The 8764-nt window shown below is 38.2% G+C and overlaps 1 non-coding gene across 1 annotated transcript; it reads right to left on the bottom strand.

Annotated features, from left to right (window-relative positions):
* Nucleotides 1–2778: 2778 nt before the first annotated feature.
* LOC144508794 (U2 spliceosomal RNA) lies at nucleotides 2779–2977 on the bottom strand. The gene has a single exon (XR_013500349.1). It is a non-coding gene; the product is annotated as a U2 spliceosomal RNA (small nuclear RNA).
* Nucleotides 2978–8764: the final 5787 nt, after the last annotated feature.

Here is an 8764-nt window from a genome sequence, read left to right as displayed (position 1 = left end):
CAAAGAACATATCGGAAGTTCACTTGGACACCGTTGTCGTCTCGTTGATCGTCTTAATTTGAAATAAGGCTTTATGCTTCTTCTTTGTTCAGGATATCGCAAAACGGCAAAGCAAGTTTGACATTTCGACGTCGCAATGCGTACTCGGTGTATCAAGTGATTAATATTTCAAATATTAACGAACACATTGTTAATGGTTCGTTGATTCAGAAATTTCCAGAGGCATATAGTGAGAATAGATCGGCCAATAGTTGCAACCAAATCTCCCTGCATTCGTTGGATTGCAAAACAAAAGCATCCGGCGTTCGAATTATTTTACCCATCAGTCCATTTTTCATTCCACGAATGAAGAGTCGAATTTTATCCGAACTAACATTTCATGTCGGTTGACATGTACATGTCAGATGTTCTTTTTCATAATTCTGCTTTCCTTATCGACAAAAGGAAATATTTGAATTTGCGGTCACTGCTGTCCTCCCTGGCATATGGCAGTTTGATTCACTGAGAGCTAGTTATGAAAATACCGATCCTCGATCATCGATCTCTGTCGGGTCAGGCCCCCATGATGAGCGAGAATGTTTTTTTATTATTTATCAATGGGTATTCAATGTATTGGCTAGCATTTAATGGCCACCCCTCCTAATCCTTAGGAATATGGTGGTGAGATGACTCCTTTCACTCCTGGAGTCGACAGGTCCAGGTGTAACAACGTTGTTCTTCTGAAATACATTACAAATTTTAATCCATGGGGCATAAACACGTTTTCATATCAGAATGTTGACTGCTTTGCAGGGAAAATCGTAGGAGTTTGTATTCCCAAGTATCTGCTGACTTTGTCCTTCTCGATATTTGTTGCCATCTGTTTGGAAGAGGTTGCCTCAGTACCTATGTTGACTTTTTGCTTTGAACATTGTTAAATGGTGACGCTTCGGCCTTTTTCCCTTTGGTGACGACGAGAGTGAATGCTTGATGTTGCACTGCGAAACTAGCAAATAGCTTCAAACTTCAGGAACGTAAACTGCAGATTAACAACATTGCATCACTTGAATGCTGGCCCCTTGTGTATCCATCATTTTAACGTACCTTTCTTGGCATATGTACCTTTGGCTAATTGGGATCTATCCTTTGGTATAAACCTCTCTGCATATCACCATTTCCACAACGTCCTTACAGCATGGCATGCACCCTATTTTATTGGTGTTTAAAACCACTGTTTTGCTGAATATATTACTTCAATAATTGTTTCCCTGTACTCGATATTTCCAGCATGTGTTTTCTTTTCATGGCACCATCGTTGCCGTTTGTATCCGCATTTTATGTTGTAAAAGCTACTCGTTCGCTCGTGGTCAAATGAAGGTTAAGGAATTCCCATCATTATATTTCTTTAGATGCAAAAATGGAAGACGCAGTTTCGGGTAAATAAAATGTCCGATGCTTTATTTTGACACTTTTCTTTTCGATTTTTTTTGCAATCTCAGGACCATAAAATATCAGAATAGTTCAACACAGAAACTTAACATTTTGTTTATTTTCCCCGTGCCTATATTTTTAACATTTTAATTAACAAATAATGCAGTTTTCTGTGTATTTTAAACAAAATAAGATGACAAATATATGAGACAGAGAGAGCGAGAGAGAGATTGAGAGCGATGTGCGTGTGTGTGTGTGCCTGTGTGCGTGTATTTATGATTGTGTTGTCAGGCAATGATCTGGAATGTACAACATTAGAGTATTCCAGAATGCACCGATAACGTTATGGTGTACCGATTGAATAATAACACAGAGGTGCATGTTTTTAATGGTTTGGAAAAATGGAAGCTTAAATCTATGTCGATATTTATTTCCAGAACTTTTCTCGTCAGAGATAGCTGAATGGACAAATCGTGTTCTCTCCTTGACCATGAGTCTTTGATAGACCATGAGTTTGGACGTTTAACTCTCCATATGAATTGATTTACTCGATGTGTTTATACAGTCATAGCGTGTGTGGCCATGCATAATTTCCATTGAAATGTGCTGCTGGTTGAAGAACTTAAGGATGTTGGCATCTGAGGACATCACTGCTGACCTAAAGCTATATGTATACCAGCCCACATAAGGAAAACAGATTTGCTTACGAAAGGGAAAATAGTGATCTCTATTCTTTATTGTTGTTTTGGAAAGCTAAACAATGGCTTCATATTCCGCATTATACCTGTAATCAGAAAATGCCACTGTATTCGAATCTGGCAACCTGCCGCTTTTGACATCAGAACTGGTCCCCTGAGTTTTATTTGATCAAATCATAATTCGTTTTGATTATTGCTGAAAAAAACCAAATACTTCACCTTTCACCCATCAGGAAATTCGCAATAAAATGGACTGTAAAGTTATCAGAACTCTAAAACTCTTGATGACAGAGCGGTGTTCAGGCAAACATGGACCTTTATTGAAGGAACGCGATAAATGCTCAGACTATCACACTTTACCCTGAAAAGTTAAGGCATCTAAATAAGTTGCAACCACACGTGTAGGCAGCAGTTTCACTCTGAGGCAAATATCTAGTAACATATGTGGTTTTGCCACAAACAGGATGCTGCCATCAAGCCGAAAATGCTTTCTGCGCATCGTGCAAACGAGTTACATGATATCTGAGTGTCCATGTCTGAAATGCGAGCAATGTCTTTTTTTTTGTTTTGATTCCAATTCAATCAAATCATGTCCATTTCAGAGTCTCAACAAGTTGAGACATTCCCGATCCAAGCTGACAAGACAGGGCTCTCACCTCCTGTCTTGGGCTTGATCTACATGATCCAAGCTGATTGGCGTAGGCATAGCTCCTCCTCCAAAGCTTGATCTCATTTGCATCTTAGCCAAAAGGCCGAGATGCCGCTTTTATAAATTGCTTCAAATGAAGCTAAAATGTAACCTCATGACTTCAACCAAGCACAGCATGTCGATACTACACTTGATCTTAGCCAAAAGGCCAAGAAGCGATGTTCAGCAGACTTCTAGATCCTTTTAAAACAAAGTTCACTTCTGCTGTCGAAACCAGGCAAAACATTGGCTGGCCTAATCGAACACATTTTTACAAAACTCAGAACAAAGAGCCCAACATTAGAACTGATTCTGCGATTGAAAAATGCTTACCAAACAACCCTGCTGGATATATGATATATCCTGACATTCTATTTAGGATTATCAGTTGGCCTCGCAGTGTTCACAAACTTCTGCAGGGTGGTAACCGTTACAATAATTAGAGACTCTTCCGTCATTCCGAATGCAGACACACCTTACTATGTTGCAGCTAACCAAATATGTGTCCGTTGTTTGCTGGTTAATTTCCCAGGGCAATAGATAATAATCAGTGTCAAAATGCCTGACATGAATTTGAGCAGAGCTTGGTTACGTGTCATTCATCTGTTTACTGTGCATTCTCCATGTCTCTCACAGTCAGAGTATACTTGCAGAGTGCAAGTGAATTCGCTTCCTACGAATGATGCATGTTGGCCCGAATCATATTTGTTGTTCTTGCAAATATCTGCTTGAATGTAAGATATGCATGTTCCTAATATGCCTTTGCCCAGTGATTGTCTGTTTTTTCTCTGCCAAAACTCAAATAAACAGTTTTCAAGATGTTAATATTAAGCTTAATCTTGTGTTACAATAAAGATATTCCAATTTTCCCTGGGTTTGCCTAAAAATACAATTCATTCCAAACGTAATGATACTAATATGTGCACAAGAGTGAAACTGATGAATGAGCAACAATCAGAATGTGCAGGATCAAATGCAGTTATGCAAGAGATGCATTGCAAATCACTTTAATTGTTTTTGGTACCTTTAAATTATTTTAGATCCCAGCAAAGTTATTGAAGAAATGGGTAAGCAAAATACGTTTTAAAGTATCTTGTAATCAATTTTTTCACAAAAGAAACATGAAAGGAATGATGTTGACAAGATAATATAGCCATCGGAGAGCATTTATGTTTTCTTTGACTTTTCCAACAGAGAACATGGTGTCTGCAAAGCGTGAACAGAATACGGATTGCAGATATGAGAAATGTGGAGGGATTAACCTGAACGTAGCACTGTTTTTAGGCTAATGCTTCAATGCTCTACATCCAGTCACTGGCCGACTGAACTTACACAGGAGAATAACTGAATAATAAGTTAAATGACAAAATAAACCCTCCTCTATTCTTTGAACCAGAAAAATCAATAAATTACTATTTAGTTCCTGGGTGGTTTCCTTTTATTATGGAATTTAGACATACTTTTGGGAAATTATTCGGACCTTCACTGTCTCAGTAGTGCTGTTGAGTGATGGGAACATCTGTAACCTTATCCTATCTCCAGAAATACTGGTGTATCATTGAAACTGTTTTGAGCTGGAACTTGTTCACTCAGAATGTGATGAGAAGTTGGAATACACGATCAAGTGTGGTACTGGAGTCCAGAATCACTGAATAATAATGCTTTTACAGCTTATATGATTTAAAATTGGTCATGAGTTTGATGAACTGCCATGATAAATTGAACAGTGGCAAAACTTCAAATATACGTGGCAAATTGCTAGGTGATCAATTGTTTTATTTTTCATGCATTTGTGTGAATTGTGCTGCCGGGTCCATTGCTAGCAAGGGATGAGTAATGACTTTTGACATTGAGAATAGATGGAGAAAAGCAGTGCAAGACAAAGTAATGCAGGACTTTCGAGGAAACTGTTGGAAATGACTTTGTGCAGTATTCTAGTCTTCAGAAGGCATTGGGCCAATTTACGTTCAGATATTCAGAACATAAAATTCAAAAACAGTTGACTGTAGGTACAATTCATAAGCTGATGCACAATGTTGAAAGCCTGTGAAATGTACTTTATTTCAGCTGCAGTCTGTTTTGCTTATTCTATTTCACCGAAGAAGATATAACCAAGATGCCATAGCTTTGGATTCATGGATATTTAATTGAATGGAGTATGGGAGTCTCAGACTTCTCATTCCCTTTTCGAAACAGGGACAGACTCATTAAGTATGTGGGGTCGCAGATGTTTGTCCCCATTTCCCTATAACGCAGAATAGATGTATTGTTTTTATATTGAATGACCTGTTTCTCATATGAATTCAGCTAAGTGCAAGAGTGTAAGAGATTTCAAAATCTCAATCTGAAAAAGGGCCATCGCCTCGATTGAAAAACTCAGATGTAACGTGTAGCCCCATGTTATATCACTCAGAAGAGCAGGGCAGCTGCATCACGTTCTTCAGGTCCGAAAAGTCACGCGCCTCAGAAGTAGCCTGAAAACAAAACTATCATGTTGGTTTAATATTGAACGGATCATTGTCATCCTCAGCTGTTGACTCAATTCCTAATGTTAATGAAGTGAACAAAAAACCCACATGAGCTGTGCTTACGTTCCCCGTTGTGGCATAGTTTATTAAACGGCATTTTCGTCCTTGTAGAACTGTCCAGGCCACCAACCATCAGTGTTCATAGCTTGGTAGTGAGGGGGGAGTGGGGAGGTGGGGGTGATATTGTAAAGTTGTAGGGAGCATATGCCAGTAGGCAGCATTATGAGACGCCTTTTTTGATGTTGTCAAACAAATAATTATATGCTATATTTGTAACAGAAACACAACATTTTCATGGATAATTTGAGAACGCCATGATAAACCTTATTTCTATCCGGAACAAGCATTGCTTCCATCCTCATGATATTAGCTGGAAAGCCAACCGACGCATTAGAAGTCACGTTTATGAAATAAACAATTGAGCATTTCATATATAACGAAATGCCTGATTATGCTAAGTAGTGATGGTCATTCTCGTTTTTTTTTCGTGCCCGTCTGCTTCGTGCCTATCATATAAGAATTGTTCAAACATCGAGTCATGGAGGCTTGCAGCATGGAAACAGCCCCTTCGGCCCAACTAGTCCATGCTGCCCCTTTCATCAACCCCTAAGCTAGTGCCAATTGCCCATGTTTGGCCCAGATCCCTCTGTACTCATCATACCCATGTAACTATCGAAATGCTTTTTAAATGTCAAAATTGTACCCGCCTCTACTACTACCTTTGGCACCTTCTTCCAGACACTCACCACAGTCTGTGTGAAGGAATTGCCATTCTGGATCCTTTTGTATCACTCCCATCTCACCTTGAAACTATACCCTGTAATTTTAGACTCCCCTACCTTTGGGAAAATGTATTGACTATCGAGCTGATCTATGTCCCCTATTTGTATAGACCTCTATACGATCACCCCTGAGCCTTCTGCGCTCCAGAGAAAAAGCCCAGCTCTATCCAGCCTCTCAAAACTCAAACCAAAATGTCCCGGTAGCATCCTAGCAAGTCTTTTCTGCAGTCTTTCTAGTCCAATAATATCATTTCTATAATAGGGTGACCAGAACTGTAGACCTTCAGAGTGTCAATCCTGCTCATATTATTGCTGTCTTTTCCAGCTGGAAATGCGCTTCGCAGAAAATCTCAAATACATCCACCCCACGGAAGTTAATTTTAAATCTTGCAGCACAACAAATTATTCTATCTGGAGTCAAGGCTGAAAAGAAATACTGATTGAGTGCCTGGCATGGGGAAATCGATTCTGACAGTGGACATCAGCATTAAATATTATTAACTACTCCCGATTGGACAGGGCTCCAGCAACTGTTGATTCATGATAGGCACATTCTAATTGTTTTAACAATGGAAGTGTATTTTATGATGTCAACCTGACTTCGAACTGCCGAGCATTTATTTTTGTTCCTTCTTAGTTATGCATCAGTGGAATCAAATACAAATGTTATCAGACGTGTACTGCAATTTGGTACAAACGAATGCGTTCCAAAGATGTAAATTGATCTTGCAGGCATCATGCAGATAACACATTTCACTATTGATTTTTTGGTTTTTTTGGTCCTCTCTTTCTCATTTTTCTTCGCCTTTATCATCATCAGCATCTTCTTCTCCTTCATCATCTTCTTCTTATTCTTCTTCTTCTTTTTCTTCTTCTACTTCTTCTTCTCCTCTCTTCTTCTCTCTTCTTCTTCTTCTTCTTCTCTCGTCTTCTTCTTCTCTCTTCCATCTTCTTCTTCTTATTATTATTTTTTTAATAATCAAGTTCGTCAGTCCTTTCCTGATCTGCACCGATAATATAGTTTGATCCGTCTTTACAATTGCAGGTTGGTATCAAATTTATTTGAATAAATTAACTATCGGCAATCGTATTTATTTATGATTCATTTGCATTCAAGTCTTAACAACCTTTACATCTCTTCGCAGCAAAATCTCTCTTTGATAAGGATAAAGGTAATTCACACTTGTGTACAAAATTCATGGATCGCTGTTAAATATAAAGTTAACAACATATGATTGAACGTAATTTATATTGATGATGAAGGCACAATTTGCCTAATTTGGGCCATTGTCAGGTAAGCAATGTCTGAGGTATATTTTCAGGGCATTACGTATTTTTTTAAATTTAATGTTATCAGGGCCTACATTCTCGAGGAATATATACTGTTCGATGGATACGATTTTTTTGCATGTCGGCCAAAGCCACTGTGTTTACAATATGACTGTAATTCGGTAGAAGAAGAGTACATTGATTATGATGTGTTCACAGAAGCATGCCCCTTGTTTGTCACGTACGCATACTCACAAATGTGCCATTGCTGAACTTATGTGCATGCAGCGACTATTGAAGAAAATTGTGTTCACGAAATATAAATGCCAAAATAAAGATCGAAACACTAAAATTAATGAGATAATTTCAGTTCTGGCCCAAAAGTCCAACAACATTCTATTAATAGACGTACAAAACCACAACATGCCGATTCTATTCCACCAGTCGATAAATTCTATTGTATGAAATTAGGAGCAATGCCAATACAGCAAAACCATTTAAAGTGGAAGTAAAACAGCCAATACGATATACAATTTAGATTTCAGTGAATTCTGATTTTTGAGCAGTTCTATGCAAAATGTAGAATGCATTATGGAAGCTGCAAGAGAATGATTTGATTGAACCATTGATTCGTGAGATCAAATTAGGTGGAGGAACTCCAATATATGTATTTGAATCCTTAAAAAAAAACAAGCAGCGAATTAACAGAGCTGTGCAGCACCAATCATGTTTAGTTGCATAAACGGACAATTATTCATTCCATTCGTAGAATAAATATTATTTAGCAGATACATAATGATATCAATTGCAAAAATAACAGGAGGAACGCAGTTACTTAATACTAAACTAGCGTTCATCGTGCTCCAGCATATATTGACTGGAAGATTTTTGGTGGCACTTTCAGATTCATTCAGAAAAATATTTGGTCGAAATTTAAAAATAAAATGGAGAGTCATGCTTTAAATAAGTTGGACAACTCTCTCAAAGCGAATTGCAGAACCACGGTCAACAAATACATATGTTGCTGTGCCCACACTGATTCGTTGATTAATTAACAGAGAAATTGTGTTAAGTGTCACATTTAAAGAACAGTAAATTCATTTGGGAACAAAGAGTCAAAGACCCGACATTCTCCTCCAAAATCGTGTTTCCACTAAATTTCGAAAACAGTGTTGTGAAAATATTTTAATGAATGCACTGAGGGAGATAGGTTTCCTTGCTGGGAAGTTGAAAAACATCGGGTCCCGTGTTGGTTGCACATTACATATTTTTTCATACCATACTGGCTCGTACTGGGGAAGGTGTGACCTCTATGAGAAGGATGGTCTACACCTTAATCAGAAGGGGACCAATATCCTGGGGGGTAAATTTGCTAAGGCCATGCAGGGA

This window comes from Mustelus asterias, chromosome 20, assembly GCF_964213995.1.
Source record: "Mustelus asterias chromosome 20, sMusAst1.hap1.1, whole genome shotgun sequence".
Lineage (NCBI taxonomy): Eukaryota > Metazoa > Chordata > Chondrichthyes > Carcharhiniformes > Triakidae > Mustelus > Mustelus asterias.
This window is presented reverse-complemented; position numbering and strand designations above follow the sequence as displayed.